General features: G+C 42.6%; 1 protein-coding gene across 2 annotated transcripts in view; it reads right to left on the bottom strand.

Annotated features, from left to right (window-relative positions):
- LOC124788942 (steroid hormone receptor ERR1-like) overlaps positions 1–21,037 on the bottom strand; it is a 366,179-nt gene that overhangs the window by 321,724 nt on the left and 23,418 nt on the right. The window lies entirely within an intron of this gene.

Genomic DNA, 21,037 nt, shown 5'->3' with positions numbered 1-21,037 from the left:
GCGGTGGTGGTGGTTAGTGTTTAACGTCCCGTCGACAACGAGGTCATTAGAGACGGAGCGCAAGCTCGGGTTAGGGAAGGATTGGGAAGGAAATCGGCCGTGCCCTTTCAAAGGAACCATCTCGGCATTCGCCTGAAACGATTTAGGGAAATCACGGAAAACCTAAATCAGGATGGCCGGAGACGGGATTGAACCGTCGTCCTCCCGAATTCAACATTGGCTCTGAGCACTATGGGACTTAACATCTGTGGTCATCAGTCCTCTAGAACTTAGAACTACTTAAACCTAACTAACCTAAAGACATCACACACATCCATGCCCGAGGCAGGATTCGATCTGCGACCGTAGCAGTAATCTTCAACATTAAGCCAGAAAATATATCCCTAACGTCTGATCCTGCAATCGAAGTTCCAATCTGTGACGAAAAGCTATTTTTAATAAGCCCAAAAGATAGTGTTATGCAAAATTGTCTTCTTCTACTTTATGATCAGCTCATAGGTTGATTTTGCAGTACTTTGGTTTTGCAGTATCCATTCGCCAGAATGTTCTGCCGTCAACTAGTATCTTCAATCCATTGGAACCGCAGCAACCTGTGACCTCTGTCAGTCGGGTAACGTACTTTAATTTAGATGGCCAAGTGCTGTTCATCTCTTAAAAAATTATGTTCATCACTCCTTCGTGTCTTAGAATATGTCCACTTATTTCTCTTTGCAGTTGAAGTGTTACACAAGACCATTTTCACCTCCAATCTTGCCAGTTCTTCTTCGTTAGCAACTTCTTCCAAAAACCACATTCTTAACATTCTGTGCTATCATGCCACAAAAGCTGACATTTTCTTGTCTGTTTCTCCATTATCCGCATAATAAACTACTACCAGTAATGTTAAATTGGTAGCTCTTAAGGGTCTACAGCCATTACCGAGGGATGGGACACCGGATGGCTTATATATGAGCAAACAGTACAATTCTCTTGGTTGCTGTACGATCATCACCACCGATTCGTCCATCAACGGAATCCCAGGGAATGGATGAAACGTCACGTGGAGCCGCCAGGCCAGGGCAGAAGTGCCGTGTATCATTCAGAGACAGGATCACGAGCATCCCTTAGACCACGTGGACAAGTGTGAAGTATGGGGCCAAGATTACTGCCATCTATAACAGTTCTCCAATGTTCTCCTAACACCTGTATGATACTGTGCGAGCCGTCCATCGCATACTGAACAGGTGTCTGTCACTCCGTATACACGTCAAATGTGTAGATGGCTATCACGTTCAATTTCGTAACTTTGTCAAAGGTGCTCTTTGGTAATGACGAGGTGCAGAGTTGTCAAACTCTAATGTTTCCTGCTAGCAGACAACGATACAAAGTGTTCAACGCTCCTCTACAGATGCTAATTCACTGAAAGAAAATGAAAAATCATTATCCCCGAAGACATGATGCTGGAACACCATAAATGTATGATGGACTGATAGAAGGTATAAAGGGCAACAGTTCAAAGCCCCGTGCTGTGGAAGGGTCAGTAACTACACACTATGAATGAAACTACTGGGGACATAAAAATTTATCTCTTTTTCTCGAAGAGTGGTCTACCGTTTCGAACATCGACGTCGTGCATAATTCGTGAAGTCTGTGAATTCTTGCGAGTCCGTGTTGTGGGGCAGAAGGCGGCTTGATAGACCCCCCAATAATTGCCCTAGACGTTTGGCACAGTATCAATGTTTGTGCTGGTCGTATATCCATCGCCCTGTGTCCGGACAGTAGCTGCATAAAGTTTCGTGCCATATCAGACGAGCAGACTATGCCGATCGCACAGTACCATACCGAAAATTATCAGTTTTGCACCCGAAGTGTCAACTAGGACAGCAGGAACCATTTACTGGAACTTTGGCTATGGCCAAGGCTAATCGTTTAATTGCCATGCTCCGCTATGAATAATCTGTAAGTTTCATGTCATTTTTCCGCTTCCTTTATGGTACGTTAACAGTACTGTAAGTATTTGATCTCAAGCTTTAAACAGTGTGTTAAAAGTTTCTGTTTGTAAATTATACTGTTACATCGTCCTATACCAGTGCGCTTTCCTGGCCGAGTCGAAGTAATAAAAACATAACACATGTGCCGCGGAAGTGTCCTTGGCCTTTGAAACTTGTTGCGTGTGAGCAGTCCTTACACGAATTCACTTGCATGAAAATCCGTCGTCGCAGAAACTATGACTATCGAATGAGTGTTTCAAAAAGATTAAGACACATGTACTGGATAACTGCCAGTACCTTTACTTTTCATTATAAATTATGCTGTTGGATAAGACGTAAGAGAAGGCGTCGCTTCTGCGAAGAGAAGCTGACGTCTGTCGCAAGTAATACGATTTTAATACTTGTGCCCTGGTGAAGCGGGAGGTAAAAGTGTCTATATTAGTTTCTCCTCATACAACACGCTTTCGCGGATTGAACATCAAGTTTTGGTTATAAAGTATAAAATTCTTGCGTCAGCAAAGTATGCAAGAAAAATTCCTCTATCGATTTTTTTTTACGTGGGAGGACATCCTTTTGAAAGATTTTACAGAAAATGTGAGAACTAACTGAAACAACACGATGACGAAATTTATGTTCTACATGAACCAACTACTGTATACTAACTGCCAAATAGCATTTCATAAACCACAGAAAAAATTGACGAAATTTTTCAGAGTACTGCTGTAAATTAAAGAGCTCATCGTGCAAGATAACGTGACTTTGACCTAGTACTGCCTGGTACAAACTTTAAACGATAGAGGAATTTGCGACAGTTTACAAACTGCATGGGCGTCCAGAAAAGTAATGCATCCGAAATTTTTATTCTGTTCTCAATATCGGTTGACGTATTATGTGTCTTGCATATTACTCGGTCGACTTTCCAGCTTCGCTGAAGCAAGTTGTCAAGTTGCAAAGCAGGTTGGTCCTCATTGTAGCAGTAACAAAGCGGTGTGTAGCGTAACTGTGTCGATACGTCACCAAGAGCGTGGTGTAATCGAGTTTCTAACCGTCCCCACATGGGGCACCCCATCTTTCAGCATGACAATGCCAGATCACACACGAGCGCTGCAATAATCCGGCGCCTTGGGTTCACTGTCATCGATCATCCTCCATACAGTTCCGACTTGGCTCCATCTGATTATCATCTGTTCCCAAAACATACAGAACAGCTCCGAGCACTTCACTTTGATAGCGATGAAGTGGTGCAAGCAGATAGGAGATTGTGGCTCCGTCAACAAAGTCAAGCGTTCTACAGTGACGGCATCAAGTGAGGTCTCGTTGGGAGAATGTGTTTGTCACAAGGTGACTATGTTGAGAAATAAATATTTAGACATGAAGAATAAAGTAGTAGAATGTTAATAACATCTGTTTTATTTGAAAAGCTTTAGGAATTTTTACAGAAAAATCGGAGGTTTTACTTTTTAGCACGCCCTCGTAGTAGTAGCAGTCAAAAGCGAATTTCGCGCCAATGCAACAAACTCTTTTGCCTTCATTCGTTGTACTGAATTTCACATCGTTCATGCACAGACCCCAACCAAACGTCAATGGGCTGTGACCTCGACTCGCAACACAACATACTCGCTATCCAAGAGGTCACATAAGAAGTAAATCCCGTTACCAACTTATCTCATAGCTGAAGTAACCTAGAATGTAGGCAAACAGAGCTCAAAAGTCAGACTTCAGTGTCGGTTTCTAGTCTCTTACCTCATTTCCTTCAGAAAGCTAACTAGAGCTGCGAGGGCTGCCGTCCAAATGGAAGGAAAGGCAGTGGCGTCATCTTTGTTCCGAGGAATATAGAGCATTTTTATTGTCCTATATCGGGTCAGACTCAACTCTACAGCATAATTGTTGTTGTGGTCCTCTACAAAGATTGTTTTGGTGCAGCTCTATCCTGCGCATATAACTATCAACCAACCACTTTTGTTATTTCACGTTTCTCTCTTTTATCAACTCCAATTTCGATGCTTATTGCCAAATATCACGCTTTCCAGTAGTATACCTGGCTTGTGCTGTTTTGTGTCCACGTTGTGCCATTGTCTACAGTTGGCCTCCTTCTTTTCTTTATGTTTCACAGTGTATGAACGCAAGAATACAGCAGGAATTGTTGCACTTTTCTTGCTTTTGGTGACACTACGTTTTATCCATAAATTGATTAAAAATACGATTCACTGATTTTCTTATGACCTATCTCCTAAAATATCCCGAGCGTCTTTTACAGGGCATCTATAAGCAATCAGCTCGAAACCGGTTAAGTCATTAAAAGTAAGTGAAATGAAAAGGCCACTAGCTGCACATGATTTTCTACATGTTTGAATCCAAAACGCTTAATTATACCTTACGGTGCAGAATTTAATCGATGATAAACATGTGATTTCACACAAGGCAGTGAGCCAAGAGAGAACTTTCCTGCGTTGCGATGCTGGTCAAATGGCTCTGAGCACTATGGGACTCAACATCTTAGGTCTTAAGTCCCCTAGAACTTAGAACTACTTAAACCTGACTAACCTAAGGACATCACACACACCCATGCCCGAGGCAGGATTCGAACCTGCGACCGTAGCAGTCCCGCGGTTCCGGACTGCAGCGCCAGAACCGCGCGGCCACCGCGGCCGGCAATGCTGGTCCTGACTCACCTGCCGCCCTTCGCGATGGTTAAAAAAAAAAAAAAAAAAATCTTTGCTCAAACAAAAGCTTCGTCATTTAATTTACGACACTGTCTAAATTACCGTGGCTCTCTATTTCAGGAACGACACCCACATATATTGTTACCGTCTCTGTCTGGTTATCACCCTGTCGCTAGATTCTCATCAACACGAATCAATATTGTCGACGGGACTTTCCATTTTGGAACACAGTGACAAGCAAGAAGCATCAAAACCACAAAAATAACGCACATCTACATCACCTACGTGATTACTCTGCTATTCACAATAAATAGCTTGGCAGAGGGTTCAATGAACCATCTTCAAGCTTTCTCTCTACCGTTCGACTTTCGAATGGCGCGCGGGAAAAACGAGCACTTAAATTTTTCAGTGCGAGCCCTGTTTTCTCTTATTTTATGGTGATCATTTCTCCCTGTGTAGGGTGGGTGCCAACAGAATGTTTTCGCAGACGGAGGAGAAAACAGGTTATTGAAATTTCATGAGAAGATCCCTTTGCAACGAAAAACGCCTTTATTTAATGATTGCCACTCCAATTAACGTATTATGTCTGTGGCACTACAAAACGAGCCGCCCTTCTTTGTACTTTTTCGATGTCATCCGTCAGTCCCACCTGATGCGGATCCCACACCGCACAGCAATACTCCAGAACAGGGCGGACAAGCGTGATGTAAGAAGTCTCTTTAGTAGACCTGTTGCACCTTTTAAGTGTTCTGCCAATGAATCACTGTCTTTGATTTGCTCTACCCATAATATTATCTATGTGATCGTCCCAATTTAGGTTATTTGTAATTATAATCCCTAAGTATTTAGTTGAATTTACAGCCTTCAGATTTGTGTGACTTATCACGTAATCGAAATTTATCGGATTTCATATAGTACTCATGTGAATAACTTCACACTTTTCTTTATTGACGGTCAACTGCCACTTTTCACACCATACAGATACCTTATCTAAATCATTTTGCAATTCGTTTTGGTAATCTGATGACTTTACAAGACCGTTACTGACAGCATCATCTGCAAACAATCTAATAGGGCTACTCAGATTGTCCCCTATGTCGTTAATATATATCAGGAATAATAGAGGGCCTATAACACGTCCTTGTGGAACGCCGGATATTACTTCTGTTTTACTCGATGACTTTTCGTCTATTATTACGAACTGTGACCTTTCTGTCAAGAAGTCACGAATCCAGTCGCACAACTGAGGCGATATTCCACAGGCACGAAGTTTGGTTGTGAGAAACGGTGTCGCAAGCTTTCTGTCGACAGCACTCATTACTTCATGAGTATAAAGACCTAGTTGTGTTTCACAAGAACGGTATTTTCTGAATCCGTACTAAGTGTCAATAATCGTTTTCTTTAAGGAAATTCATCCTTGTGCGCACTATTGCAACATATTGCGCAATAAGTTAGAGCACAAATGTATTCTAGTGTGACAACAGCAACCTTGCTATGAGTAACACTTGTCCTTTGGCTCACGGAGGATCGATATACGAAATCTTTTTTCGTATTTTCGCAACCGCGAGTGTAAAAAATCGTGGTGCGTAGAGCAGTGTTGGTGTGGAAAGCGACTGTACTGTCCGTCTAGCCGCTGTCTACGGCGCACCTACGGCCGCCGCTCTGACAATGCCAAGGATGCAGTAAAAGTTGATTCACTGCCTACCATGAGCCACGCCGCAACCATGACGCTCGCCTCCGACGCAAAGTGGGGCACAGGCGCTTCCTGGGCAATGCCGGCTCTTCTGCGGTAGCGAACTGCAGTTAAATTACGAAACAAACATTGCATCTGAATTTGAACCTTCCGGTCAGGTATCCTGAAGAGCAGTCCACTTCCATCTATAGCTGAACTAGGCACGGATGTCTACCTGCTACGCGATGACTGGACATCAATACACACGGCAATGGAAAAACAACTTGTTCTGTAGTGTTCTTTTATGCAGCGTAACACGAGCTTATACATTTATTTACTTTTATCTACATTTAACTGAATGAAGTCAAGATCTTCACCTGCCTCAGAAACTAACCTTGATATCAAACTTAGCGTTGCATTATTACTGCAGGTTTCCTCGCATGATGTGTGAAGTTCTTTTATCGCTCTTTTGGCTACTTACAGGTTCTTTGCCTTCTGAATATACCATATTCGAAGCAAGAACAAATCTAAAATAAACGCATTGAAACGATTTTTTTTATTTACTAACACTTAGTTACTTTATCTGCTTTAAATGCGTTAATTTATCTATTTTAGTGGTTATTAATCTCCGTGGATTATACTATTTTAAGAACTACAGTAACCAGGCACTTTTTTACGTCCTTTTATTTATATCAATACGCGTTTCGAGCTCTTCAATTGGCGTAATTATATATTACGTCAATTAAAGATGGTCGAAAGCCCGTAACACGTATTGGTATACAAGCACATAAAAAGTCGTCGGTTGACATACTTCTTAAAATGTTTTAAATGTATTTTCTGTCCTTAAATCAGAAGTCTTGCTTTTTTTAAAATTCAGGTCTGACGAATCAAAAGAAAGGACACCGGTATTGTCATGCTTCTCACCCTAATCTTTCTTTGGTGAGTAGTGTTCATTAATAAATGTAGCGCTAAATTATTATGTTGGTGTTTAAGAACGAACACCATGCATCAAGTATCTAGTCATATTTCTTACCCTACTCTATTCTACATAACTAGGAAACTTTTGACAATGTGACTGGAATACTCTCTTTGAAATTCTAAACGCAGCATGGGTAAGACACAGGGGGCGAAAGGTTATTCACAACTTGTACAGAAACCTGTCGACAGTAATAATATTCAAGCGGCATGAAAGAGAAGCGGTACTTGAGAAGGGAATGGGACAGGATTGTGGACTATCTCACACGTTAGTCTATCTGAACATTGAGCAAGCAGTAAAGGAAGTAGGTACTAAAGTTGAAGGAGAAGAATTAAAAACTTTTTGAGGTTTGACGATGACATTGTAATTCTGTCAGAGACACCGAAGAGTAGCTGAGTGGAATGGACAGTGTCTTGAAACGAGGATATAAGATGAACATCAACAAAAACAAAACAAAGATAATGGAATGTAGTCGAATTAAATAAGTTGATGTTGAGGCAATTAATTCGAAAACGAGACACTTAAAGTATAAGATGAGTTTCGTTGTCTGGACAGCAAAACACCCGATGGCAATGATATAGACTGGGAATGGTGAGAAAAGCGTTTCTGAAGAAGATACACTTCGAATATAGATTTAAGTCTCTATAGTCGACATAATCGTCCTGAGATATTCAGCAACTGTTCAGACAATTAAGATAATCGTTATTTAGAAAAAGTTGAATTAAGTGAGCTTCTAGAAGTGACATCCTATAACTGTTTCATGTTTAACGGTAAAATATACCATCAACCTGAAGGGGTAGCCATGGGTAGTTCCCTAGACTGCAATAGCCAGTAAAGTTCTCTACTACTACCGCTGTTTTGATGATGCTATTTTGTTGGTTAGAGAAGATCGAAGCGATATTGTTGACATAGCGGAGAGCATGAGTGCTATTCAGCCAAAAATTAGGTTTACAGTTGAGTACTAAAATAAAGGAACTATCAACTATCTCGACATTACGGTTACAGGCGAGGCGGGTAAACACCGTTTTAGCGTGTACAGAAAATCGACCTGTGCAGACATTATTATTGACTCAAAGCCTTGGCACCATGAAAGGATCAAAGTAGAATATTTTCGATCCAGGTTATTAAAACTGCCACCAAGCAAGCGTGAGAGGAATAAATAAATCGCTATAATACAGCAAGTTGCAGTGAGCAACGGTCATCCAATCTCAACAGTAACTAAGTTACGGTATAAAATTAAAAGAGAACAACGGCGTAAAATCAATGACAGCACGCTAACAGGTGAACAGGGAGACAAGAAAGTCGTGTACATGCCCATGGGTTATAAAGGACGTGTTTAAGAGATTACTGCTAGGCATTTTCGCAATACCAATTTGCTTATTGGGTTTAAAACTAATGACGTTATTCGCTTCAGACTGAGGGACCGTGTGGATAGAAAATTCTTGAAATACATAGCAGCAGGTGTGTATAAATGTAAGTGTGGAAACTCTCCAAACGTTAACGTATGTCACACAGGCAGGAGGTTTAAAATACGCTTCAAAGAGACGCTTAAAATGGTTCAAATGGCTCTGAGCACTATGGGACTTAACATCTGACGTCATCAGTCCCCCATACGTAGAACTACTTAAACCTAACTAACCTAAGGACATGATACATATCCATGCCCGAGGCAGGATTCGAACCTGCGACCGTAGCAGCAGTGCGGTTCCGGACTGAAGTGCCTAGAGAGGCTTCAGTTGACAGTAATAAAACAGCGATTGGTGAGCATCTTCTAACATCGAAGCATGCTATTGGAACTATTGATACGCATTTGGAAGTGCTGCTCAATGAACATAAGGGACACCACCGGACAAGTTGAAAGAAATTTAGATTTTTTACACTCCGTCTTCAAGAGCCTGACAACACGTCACATCGGCAGAACGACTTTAACAGTGCATTCTTAGAAACTTTGAAAGTCTCTTCCAGCCGTCCACCTCGCCGCAGCGCCCATGTGATCAACGGCCCCACTCACCGAGAAGAGACAGCAGCAGCACATCGGCTCACACATCGTAGTAGCAGGCCGGCGTGCAGAGTGGCTTCAGTGCACACACTGCAAAGCTGCGCGCCGTACAACGCCACCAAGCAGAAGCAAATACAATTAACTCAATTAACTATATCGGGCACAATCTGTCCCGTATAACTTTAGTTGCTGCACATAGTTTTACTTTTATAATTTATTGCTTTATATTTTTTACTGTTTTATACTTTCAGTTATTAAAAATTCATAATATTTCATAACATTTTACCCAGTTCTAGCCCTCAAAATAACCTCACTTCCGTAATTTTACGATCTTTATGTCTCTATAAATTATACATCCATTGTTGTAGGCCAATACTTCTAATATTTTAACGAAATAGAACTACACAATTTTATTTTTAGGGTTTGAGACGAAGAACTTAGTCTTTATGCTTTCAAAGGTGCGCGTTTTAAATATCTCCAGATACTAATCCAGTTTTCGCTTCTTTATTTCCACTTCTATAATCTACTCTTTTATACCATTCTGGTGTCTTAACCCGCACTTTTTTTATATAATTTATGTTTCTCAATTTTAGTTTAACATTCCTTTCTTGTGAAACCTGAGCATTCCTGCCCCTATACCTCCTCCACCACCACCACCCTCCCTTGCCCTCTTTGCCCCATTTTCAATCCCACTTAACTCCATTTTATAATTTCATTATTTTATGTCGTTCGCATTTTACATACCAATTGTTCTACGCTATTAGTGTTCAACGGTAATTTTTACATAATTATACGTTCTATAATTTTAGCGCGACCTTTCTTGTTGAACTCATGACACCGTTACCACCACCTACCTGCTCCCTTTCCCTTCCCCGAATCAGTCTCAGTCCATTTCCCCTTCCCCATCCTCCCTATCTCCAACATATACCCGTTTTAAACAATGGCCGCAGTTGCAAAACACAGTACTCTGGTATGTGATTCCGAATAAATAACACGGGCTGCTGACGCAATTACTTGAGTAAATTCAACTTTTATGTACAATTTTTGAAGTAAAGAATAAAATATTTTGAAATGTGTTGCTACAGAAGAATGCTGAAGATTAGATGGGTCGATCACGTTACTAATGAGGTGATACTGAATAGAATTGGGGAGAAAAGAAATTTGTGGCACAACTTGGCTAGAAGAAGTAAGCAGATTAAGAAGGATGCAGGCTGCAGGAGATACTAGGGGCGAAGAGGCTTGCGCACTGTAGAGTGGCATGGAGAACTGCAGCAAACCAATCTTCTGGCCGGATATCACAACAACAACAATCGTTCTTTACGTAAATAATGTTCACTAATAATGTTCACTACTAAATGTCCTGCAAGGGTATTAAGTAGCCTATGAACGGACACCTTTCATCCATATAATATTTCTTACAAACAGGAACAGAAGCTTCCCTCATCTGATGACATACGTTTGTTACTGATCTGAAATGAAACTGTGCCAATCGAATCGAGGATTCCTTTGCTGCAATACTGTACAGAATTAAGATGGAAATGAATTTAGTTCTCCTTTGGTTTATTGCGAATGTCGCAATCTTTTTCCAAGACTTCCACGTCAATCAACCTGTAACCGCCCATTTTAATGAAACCGTAAAATTTTGGACAACTTTGAAGCACTAACTAATAAAATCGCTACATATAATTACTGAACTCAAAGAGCGTAACCTTTTCCGTGTCAAGAACAATACACTTGCAAAATTTTGACAGCTACATGACACACGTGCAAATCTAGAGAAAATTTCGTGCTAGCTATAGTACACTGTTATTTGCATGACCGGTCCCTCCCAAAACATTCCTAGTAATACACAAAAGAATGGGAACCACCTCAGCTCCACTAAAATTAAAATTTAAATACGAAATAATTTTTGTACTGTTCTAGCAGAGCAAAAAAAAAAAAAATAGTTCAAATGGCTCTGAGCACTATGGGACTTAACTTCTGAAATCATCAGTCCCCTAGAACTTAGAACTACTTAAACCTAACTAACCTAAGGACATCACACACATCCATGCCCCAGGCAGGATTCGAACCTGCGACCGTAGCGGTCGCGCGGCTCCCGACTGTAGCGCCTAGAACCGCTCGGCCACTCCGGCTGGCTCTAGCACAGCATGTACACTATTGCAAATAATGGTACATGGCTTGGAGAGAAAATGGAAACGCCACTAACATAGCACATTATCATGCCTGATATGGTGAGAGGAAAATGTTTGCATTCAAAACAACTTCCTGTCGTCTAGGAGTGGACAAATAAAAGTCCTCTAAGGTTTTCAAGGAAATATTATACCATTCTTCCTGCATCATAGTACAAGTTCAGGTAACGATCTTGGAGATGGACAGCGGTCACGCACCCTTCTATCGAAATTAGGTTACAAAGGCTCAATAATATTGAGATCTGGTAACTGGGTGGCCATTGGTGGGACGACAATTCATCACAAAGTCAGTCCTGCATAATGCGAGCTGTTTGAACAGGGGCCCTGTCGCCTTGGAACACAGCATCATCAATGGAGAACAAGCATCTTACCTTGGCATGTACGTGATCAGCCAAAATATCCACACAATCCCTGGCAGTAATGTGACCTTGCAGAGCAACCATGGGGCTCGTGGAATACCACGATACGGCTGCCCTAATCATCTCCGAACCCACGCCATGTTTCCCTCTTGTGACGTAAACTCAGCCAATAAGTTGCAAATAGTGTGAAACTAACTTCCTTCCATTGTTCCATATCCAGCACCACGTTTTCCCGTTACGGGCATTTGCATCACTGGCAAGTGGTTTTGGAATTCCAGCTCGCTCTGCAGTTCCCTGCTTATGGTGCTCCTCTCGTGCTGTTTTGGCACTAACAGGGCTCGCGGGTGCGACATTTAGTTCTGCAGCGATTTTTCCAGATGTCGTCCAATAATTTTTCGTAACAATCCTCTTCAATGGTCGTCCGTTAGGATCACTCACCACACACTTCCGTCCGTGTTGTGACTTACCGGATGATGTATGCTGTATAAATCTGCGATACAGTGCCTCTTGAAGCCCCAAACACTCCGGCTCTCTTGCTTACGGAAGCACCCACCATAATAACACCAACCATACGCCCACGATCCAACTAACTTAGCTCCGACGCCGGCCGCTGTGGCCGAGCGGTTCTAGGCGCTTCAGTCCGGAATCGCGCTGGTGCTACGTTCGCAGGTTGGAATCCTGCCTCGGGCATGGATGTGTGTGATGTCCTTAGGTTAGTTAGGCTTAAGTAGTTTCTAAGTCTAGGGGACTGATGATCTCAGATGTTAAGTCGCACAGTGCTTAGAGCCATCTGAACCATTTGAACTTAGCTCCGACATAATACACTCACAGCTACACAGAACATGTTGTGACCATTACTGTCACTTGCAACATATTGAGAACATTTCACAGGCGAGGTTCGTTTTCAAATACAACAGCGCAACCAGCAGACTTGGCTAGCATTTGCATTTATGTTCAAGCATGAATTTCTCGCGGTGTTTTCATATTTTTGTCTAACTCCTGTATGTCGTGTAGTGAGATATACAGGGTGTTTCCGTAAGAGCGTGCAAAAATCTAACAGGGCACAGAGAATGCTCCACTTGACAATTTGATGTAGGGAACCTGGGGTTGGAGAAGCCAGCTTAAGGAGTAATAGGAATAAAATTACATTACTGTGTACTTTTTATTTGCATTAGTTACAGTTAACTGCAAATATTGTCAATGACACAATGAACGTACCATTTGTACTGTATCTTACAAAATGTGCTGACACTGACGGCCATCGACCTCAATGCAAGGATGCCATCGGCGAACAAGATTCTGACGCACACAGACAAATATCCCTGGTGCATTTCTAATCACATCATAGGCAGCAAACATTCTGGCAACTGATTCCATCTCTGTAACCACTGGGGTCTCATACGGAATGACTTTAGATATCCCTACAGGAAATAATCAAGGGGATTCAGGTCAGGTGACCTCGCAGGCCATGGACCTGGATGGGATCGTCACCGAACATCTCCGTCGGCTACCACATAAACCCCTGGTCCTATTCAGCAGTATCTTGAACTGTTGTTTTCAGAGTGGCCTTTTCCCTTCGCAGCGGAAACAGGCAAAGCTTACTGCGATTCCAAAGCCTTCTAATAACACTACGGTCCCTACCAACAACAGGCCCATCAGCCTTTTGAACACCATGGCGAAGGTTCTGGAGTCTCTCATACTCCACTATATTTCCCAGCCTCTGGCAGCAGCTGGGACGATCCGTCCCGAACAGTTTGGGTTTACCTCACACCTGTCCGCTGAATTGCAAGTTCTCTGGATCAAGGAGCACATAAGCAAGGCTTTTAACTCCAGCATGTCGACGGCAGCGGTCTTCTTGGACGTGCAGAATGCTTATGATAAGATTTGGTAGGGCAACCTGGTGTATAAGATGCTGACGCAAACGACCATCCCTGACATCTACGTTAAGATTGTGGATGATTTCCTCCACCACAGGACCTTCCTCGTTGCTCAGAAGGGAAAGCGCTCCAGTGTACGCCACATGTCGATGGGTAACCCTCAGGGCTCTGTGCTGTCCCCTCTTCTTTTTAATGTCTAGGTCAATGACATATCCGCTTACCGCCACTGCCATTTAGCAAAATACACCGATGACACAGCGCTTTATACGACCGGCCGCAACCCTGATCAACTCATTGCTCGCATCCAAAGGCAAGTGGACGCACCGATCACCTGGTGTCGCTTCAATAAGATTGCCCTCAATTCCGCCACACCTACGGAAGTGTATTTCACTAAATGGCGCCCTATACTACGCCACAATGTCTCAGTCGGGGGCGTTCGGGTCCCGTGGGCCCAAGATACCAAGTATCTCGGGGTCTGATTGGATAAGAAACTTTTCTTACACCGCCACGCAGAATACATCGCCCATAAAGGGTTAAAGTTGACTAAGGCCTTGTACCCGCTCTCCAGCCGAGAGCTGAATTTAGATACCAAGCTCCGGCTGTATCACTCCGTTGTACTACCCTCACTAACATATGGTTCCTCTGCGTGGGCCAAGATTAGTAAGTCCAGGATGCAGACGCTCCACCGCCTACAGAATAAAGTTCTCCGGTGGAATCTTCACGCCCCTCCGCTCACCAAGATTGTCACTCTGCATGAGGAGACAAATACGGCCCTTCTCAAGACGACCATTCGCTTTAAGGCTCGACAACTATACAGTAAAGTGGAAGCCCAAACCATCGGCACCACAGTTCCACGGCGCTGGCACCGACACCCCGTTCCGCTCACCATCCTGGAGGACTCGGATTCCGGCTATGACTGACGCTAGGCCCAAAACGACCATTTTTTTATGACCGTTTCGTACAATCACTAGCAGTGGCTTGTTCTCGTCCAGCCACTTTTTTCCTTCACCGTAGAGCTGAAGCATTACTGCACCCCTCCTCTGTACTTCCACCGTCGGAGGGTGGCACGGAACTTAAAATTTCCACCGCCACTCCTTCAAAGTGCTATGCTCGGCTGTTATTCAGCCGTTGCTTTGAGTTTCCTCTCACTTGTCCACCAAGGCAGTTGGACCGTATCTGAACCGGTGACGCTGTGTAACAGTAAACTGCCAAAAAATAAAAAATAAAAGCCATGGAATAGGACCTCCCCCTCCCAACATAGCGACCAGGAAATACTGTATCGATACTGCTCCATCGTATTGTACTGTACGTCTCTGAATAGCACTAAGTAATTAATCCGTCTGTCGTTGATTCATGTCATGGGACTATATAAATACAACAGAGCCACGTTACGGACACGTAAAGCAAACAAAACCTGCATCATAACTTCCTGGTAATCAGGCTCGTGCTCCTTGGTTCCTTGTACAAAATAAAGAATGTACGTGTACATAAACAGCACAGTACATGTAAACTTGTACACATATTATTTGTAAATAAACTGGGAGACCGTAATGCTGGACAAGTTTACTTCCATATCTCCGACTCCTGGTTCTCTACTTCAAATTGTTCAGTGGAGCATTCTCTATGTCCTGTTACATTTTTGCAACGCTCTTATGGAAACACCCTGTGTACGACTCTTATATGCCGTTAGCGGAAAATTAAGAAACGCTCGCTGCTTTGCAAATAGCAGACAAATGAGCGGCCGTTGGTGAACCGAGAGACCGAAAAGCCAACAGAAATTCACGCGAGGACGTTGAGTTATCATACGGACTCCCGTTTGTTGTTCGAGGGAGTGTATGTTTAGGCCTGGTGATCTAGCGGTAAATTGTGTGCCTGGAAAGCGAGTCGTCGCGCGATCGAATGATACATAGTGCTTCGCCTTTTTCTATTCGTTTCACACGCGGCAGAAAGGATGTGAAACGAAAGAAGTCCTAGCGCTTCTATTGTCTAAAAGAAGTTCGCGTTCACCTATGGTACATATATTTACCCGGAATACTCTATGAACGCAGTAAACGACGGCACTGATGTAATCAAAGACGGAATACCAATTAAGTCAACCGAGGGTGGGAAGAGAAATCGGTACGACTTGTGTGAGAAGAATCTCGCGCACTTATCAGTAGTGATTCAGAAAAACTGCTGTCTACCTAAGCCCGGATAGCTTCAAGTGGATTTGAACGACGTTATTTACGAATCAGTATCTTAACAGCTACCTCCACCTCGCTCGGCTGTACAAGCAGAGGACGCAACATTAAAAGTGAGCTGTACTGACTGACAGCCACCCGATGCATGTCGCTATAACAAAATAATCTCTCGTACAACCACTTCAATAGCACAAAACAAGTGTGGAACATCGTTTGGAGTATTAATGTTCAATAAACAGGATTTGCTGTTACATGTTTTGTGTTTTAAAGGCAACATTAGGTTGCCGGAAGTTCTGCTCTGACGATGAAGGGAATAAAGTGCGCACTCTGTATTTATTTATTTTTTTCAATCAGAATGAAAATGCATTAAAGTGAAGAAATATTTTGTGTCGAAACGCACGCGATAAAAATTGTAAACGGATACCGCCTCTCAATAAACAAGTAAGCTGTTACAATAATCCATGAGTGTAGAACTTAGTATCAACAACAAAAACCACAACGTCGAGTGCACGCCATGGGACAAGCGCGGAAACAATAGCTTCCGTTCAATGTGAACTGCTGGACGTTTCGCAACAAATGACAGTCAAGGTTAGCGAATGCTACGTCAGCTGAATTCCTGCCATAACAGACACGTGAACCGATTTAATACGCGGGAGGAACTGAATTATGATTTTTCCAGAAGTTCAACAATACATCATTATGAACAAAATTTCGAGTTATTCACTGAAGTAACATAACATTTAAAATGAACGATCCTAAGAATTAATTTCTTAAGAATGTTTCTAGTTTGCTACCGGGAGGTGTTTTCATGGTAAAAAGGGCCAACTGTTGCCAGTTACCATAGCCTTTTGCAGGACACGGCCTTGAAAGCTACTCTCGGACGTCTTCTAACTCGTTACCGTGTTTCATTACTGCGTTATCAGAATGGGTGTCGCTAAGCGATCCGTAACGGCCTGGTGCCTACATTATCATTCAGCCGTGTGATTGCGAAGTTCAGGACTAAGGAGAAGATACAAAGAGTGAGGTTTTGTGCGACCATTCTCAAATGACAACTACTTACACTAATGCAGGACCCCTGTTAGTGACTGATACCACAATGTCTCAAACCGGCGATGGGACACACTGGCTGCTTTACATCACTACAATTTTCCGCCAGTCGAGGTAAATCAAGGAAGGAAGGTCAGTATTTAACGTCTCGTAAACAACCGCGGATAGTACAGGGACGGGGCAGCAACTTGTGTGGGTCCTTTCCAATGGAACCAACCTGCAATCCGCGTCTACTGATTTCGAGAAGCCATGGAAAACGACGCTTTTATTACGTCCAGTGTTTCAACAACAGCGCCACGGCGATCAGTCCTGTCATTTTGATGTCGGAGGTAGTCACGACTGGTAACCGGTAGAAATGGATTTCGTAAGTGGGTGGGAAGACGAGGCGTGGCGTCTGCAAGCCCATCAAGAATTTCTATTCCCGCTACTGCTTGCCAGCATTTCGGTCAGAGTGCATAGCTGGCTTTTTAATTTGGTTAAACAGAAGTAACTGAACACATTTTATTAGCTTATTTACGTCTGGAGAGCGCTGTTGCTCCTCATCTGTGTACTGAATTGCTGAATGACCACTCCATTTGCTGTAAAAGTCTTTGCTTCTCTCCACGAGCGATTTAGGGTTTTTATTAAAGGCATTTCCTAGTTGAGTCTGAAAATGACATTGCAAAAGCAACTAAATTTTGTACATAATGACTTAATGAATATTTAAACAGTTTACGTAACAGGAATGTAGGAATTTCGACGTAAAAGGTTTGAAGTTTACACGTCGTACATTGTATTGTGGTGAAGAAGAAGTCAGAATAATTAAGAAAGTAGAAGTTAGGTGAATTTGTAAGTGATTTGCTCAATAATATCGTAGAAAAACATGGACGTGTCATGATTATAAAAGCTGTACATTTTGATGAATTAAAGGAACTACCATTATTTTAATGTTAAAGCACGCCAATACTTTTAATTTATCGATATATACAGGTTTCATACTCATGACCCTCCCATTTCTCCTACGGTATTATTGGTCAGATCACTCTTAAATCTACCCGACTTTTACTTTCTTAATCATTCTAACTTTTTCTTCACCACAGCGCAACGCAAGCTATTTCTCATTTTTTCTGTACGTATACCGTACATATGTAGACAACTTTTCTTAGCAACTGGAGAGGCTATTTATCAGTTAAGCACATTTTATTAAACGCAATCTCTGCCAGTAAACACATTGTTGTATAGTGCGACAAAAAGCGACCAACTGCGACCTTACGTCAGGTGACATCGTCAGACTAACGATCATCATTTCGTGTGTTGCGAAGCGCGACAAACGAGTCGGTGATAGCAGGCACGGGATGAGTTTCACTTTAAGACGTGTACCACGAATATGACCTGCGATAAACATAGTTCAGCTGCACGAACTACGTTAACGCATGTTGTTAAAGTACACCAGGAATCTTCACAGTACATGAAAGATAGCACCATGTGAAACAGGATTAATGAGGAATACCCTGCCCACCTACGCAAAGCGTACACTACAAAAACGTGAATTTATTGCGCTTATGAGGAATCACTACTGTATAAAGTGGCCTACGTTATCTCTTACTGTCATTTATTTCGTCATTCACGATGCCATCCTAAGTTCCTGAGTACATATGAAATGAAGTATCATTAAATTCCTGAAAAGACTAGAAATACTTGTTCCTTCATTTATTAACGAGATGACACGTAATCGATTGGCAGCTTCTTCCACAGGTTTTAGCATGCGTGCAGGTAGAATATTTAGAAGTTTAAATACAGGCGAGAGATATTCTGTGCGTAATTGTAATCCTTTTAAGGTATGACTTGACATTCCCGTAGTATATTTTACCAACCAAAAATTGAAATCACCGACATCTAAACCTACTGACGAAAAAAAAAAAAAGAAAATGCAGCTTCAATCACTTTCTTTAATAAAAACGACAGAAATAGACTTGTGATGGCAAGTTTCCTACTGCGCACATCCTTATCACTGGCAACAAAATCAGTGTCATGGGTTATGCCTCCTTCGACTTTTAAGACAGATAAAGGCTGACATGAAATTAGCAAAGTGACCTACATACAGGGTGTTTCAAAAATGACCGGTATATTTGAAACGGCAATAAAAACTAAACGAGTAGCGATAGAAATACACCGTTTGTTGCAATATGCTTGGGACAACAGTACATTTTCAGGCGGACAAACTTTCGAAATTACAGTAGTTACAATTTTCAACAACAGATGGCGCTGCAAGTGATGTGAAAGATATAGAAGACAACGCAGTCTGTGGGTGCGCCATTCTGTACGTCGTCTTTCTGCTGTAAGCGTGTGCTGTTCACAACGTGCAAGTGTGCTGCAGACAACATGGTTTATTCCTTAGAACAGAGGATTTTTCTGGTGTTGGAATTCCACCGCCTAGAACACAGTGTTGTTGCAACAAGACGAAGTTTTCAACGGAGGTTTAATGTAACCAAAGGACCGAAAAGCGATACAATAAAGGATCTGTTTGAAAAATTTCAACGGACTGGGAACGTGACGGATGAACGTGCTGGAAAGGTAGGGCGACCGCATACGGCAACCACAGAGGGCAACGCGCAGCTAGTGCAGCAGGTGATCCAACAGCGGCCTCGGGTTTCCGTTCGCTGTGTTGCAGCTGCGGTCCAAATGACACCAACGTCCACGTATCGTCTCATGCGCCAGAGTTTACACCTCTATCCATACAAAATTCAAATGCGGCAACCCCTCAGCGCTGCTACCATTGCTGCACGAGAGACATTCGCTAACGATATAGTGCACAGGATTGATGACGGCGATATGCATGTGGGCAGCATTTGGTTTACTGACGAAGCTTATTTTTACCTGGACGGCTTCGTCAATAAACAGAACTGGCGCATATGGGGAACCGAAAAGCCCCATGTTGCAGTCCCATCGTCCCTGCATCCTCAAAAAGTACTGGTCTGGGCCGCCATTTCTTCCAAAGGAATCATTGGCCCATTTTTCAGATCCGAAACGATTACTGCATCACGCTATCTGGACATTCTTCATGAATTTGTGGCGGTACAAACTGCCTTAGACGACACTGCGAACACCTCGTGGTTTATGCAAGATGGTGCCCAGCCACATCGCACGGCCGACGTCTTTAATTTCCTGAATGAATATTTCGATGGTCGTGTGATTGCTTTGGGCTATCCGAAACATACAGGAGGCGGCGTGGATTGGCCTCCCTATTCGCCAGACATGAACCCCTGTGACTTCTTTCTGTGGGGACACTTGAAAGACCAGGTGTACCGCCAGAATCCAGAAACAATTGAACAGCTGAAGCAGTACATCTCATCTGCATGTGAAGCCATTCCGCCAGACACGTTGTCAAAGGTTTCGGGTAATTTCATTCAGAGACTACGCCATATTATTGCTACGCATGGTGGATATGTGGAAAATATCGTACTATAGAGTTTCCCAGACCGCAGCGCCATCTGTTGTTGAAAATTGTAACTACTGTAATTTCGAAAGTTTGTCTGCCTGAAAATGTACTGTTGTCCCAAGCATATTGCAACAAACGGTGTATTTCTATCGCTGCTCGTTTAGTTTTTATTGCCGTTTCAAACATACCGGTCATTTTTGAAACATCCTGTATGAGCACAGTAATCAGTATATGAATCACAATTTCATTTATTCCACAGGTTTTCTAACTGACGCGCTACACACAAAATGCTACTTCAGCACACATCTAGTTGATACGAACATGAGGAAGCACCGCGATTAAACATCAGTGTCCCAGAAATAAGTACAGGACAATTTTCATAAATGTCAAACTTCATGATGAACGAAGATGTCCGACACAGGTGCACACGCCAATGTACGCACTGGCAATATGATATGAAATTCCCGACCTAACTGTTCGTGGTACTAACAAGTAGGCGGGGTGACGTTCGTAACTAGTCGGCTTCAGAGCGCACAAATCAACTAGGTATCGTATCATGTAGTTCCTCCGAAATCTTCTACTTTTACCAGAGTGAGGACACGCCCCGTTTAAATAAGATGGACATGTCTGTCAATGTGAAGCAAAGTAAGTAATGTCACTACTTCTGACAGACGGTATGTTTAC

The sequence above is a fragment of the Schistocerca piceifrons genome, chromosome 1 (assembly GCF_021461385.2).
Source record: "Schistocerca piceifrons isolate TAMUIC-IGC-003096 chromosome 1, iqSchPice1.1, whole genome shotgun sequence".
In the NCBI taxonomy this organism is placed as follows: domain Eukaryota; kingdom Metazoa; phylum Arthropoda; class Insecta; order Orthoptera; family Acrididae; genus Schistocerca; species Schistocerca piceifrons.
The sequence above is the reverse complement of the archived record's forward strand: the minus strand, read 5'-3'. Positions and strand labels throughout refer to the sequence as shown.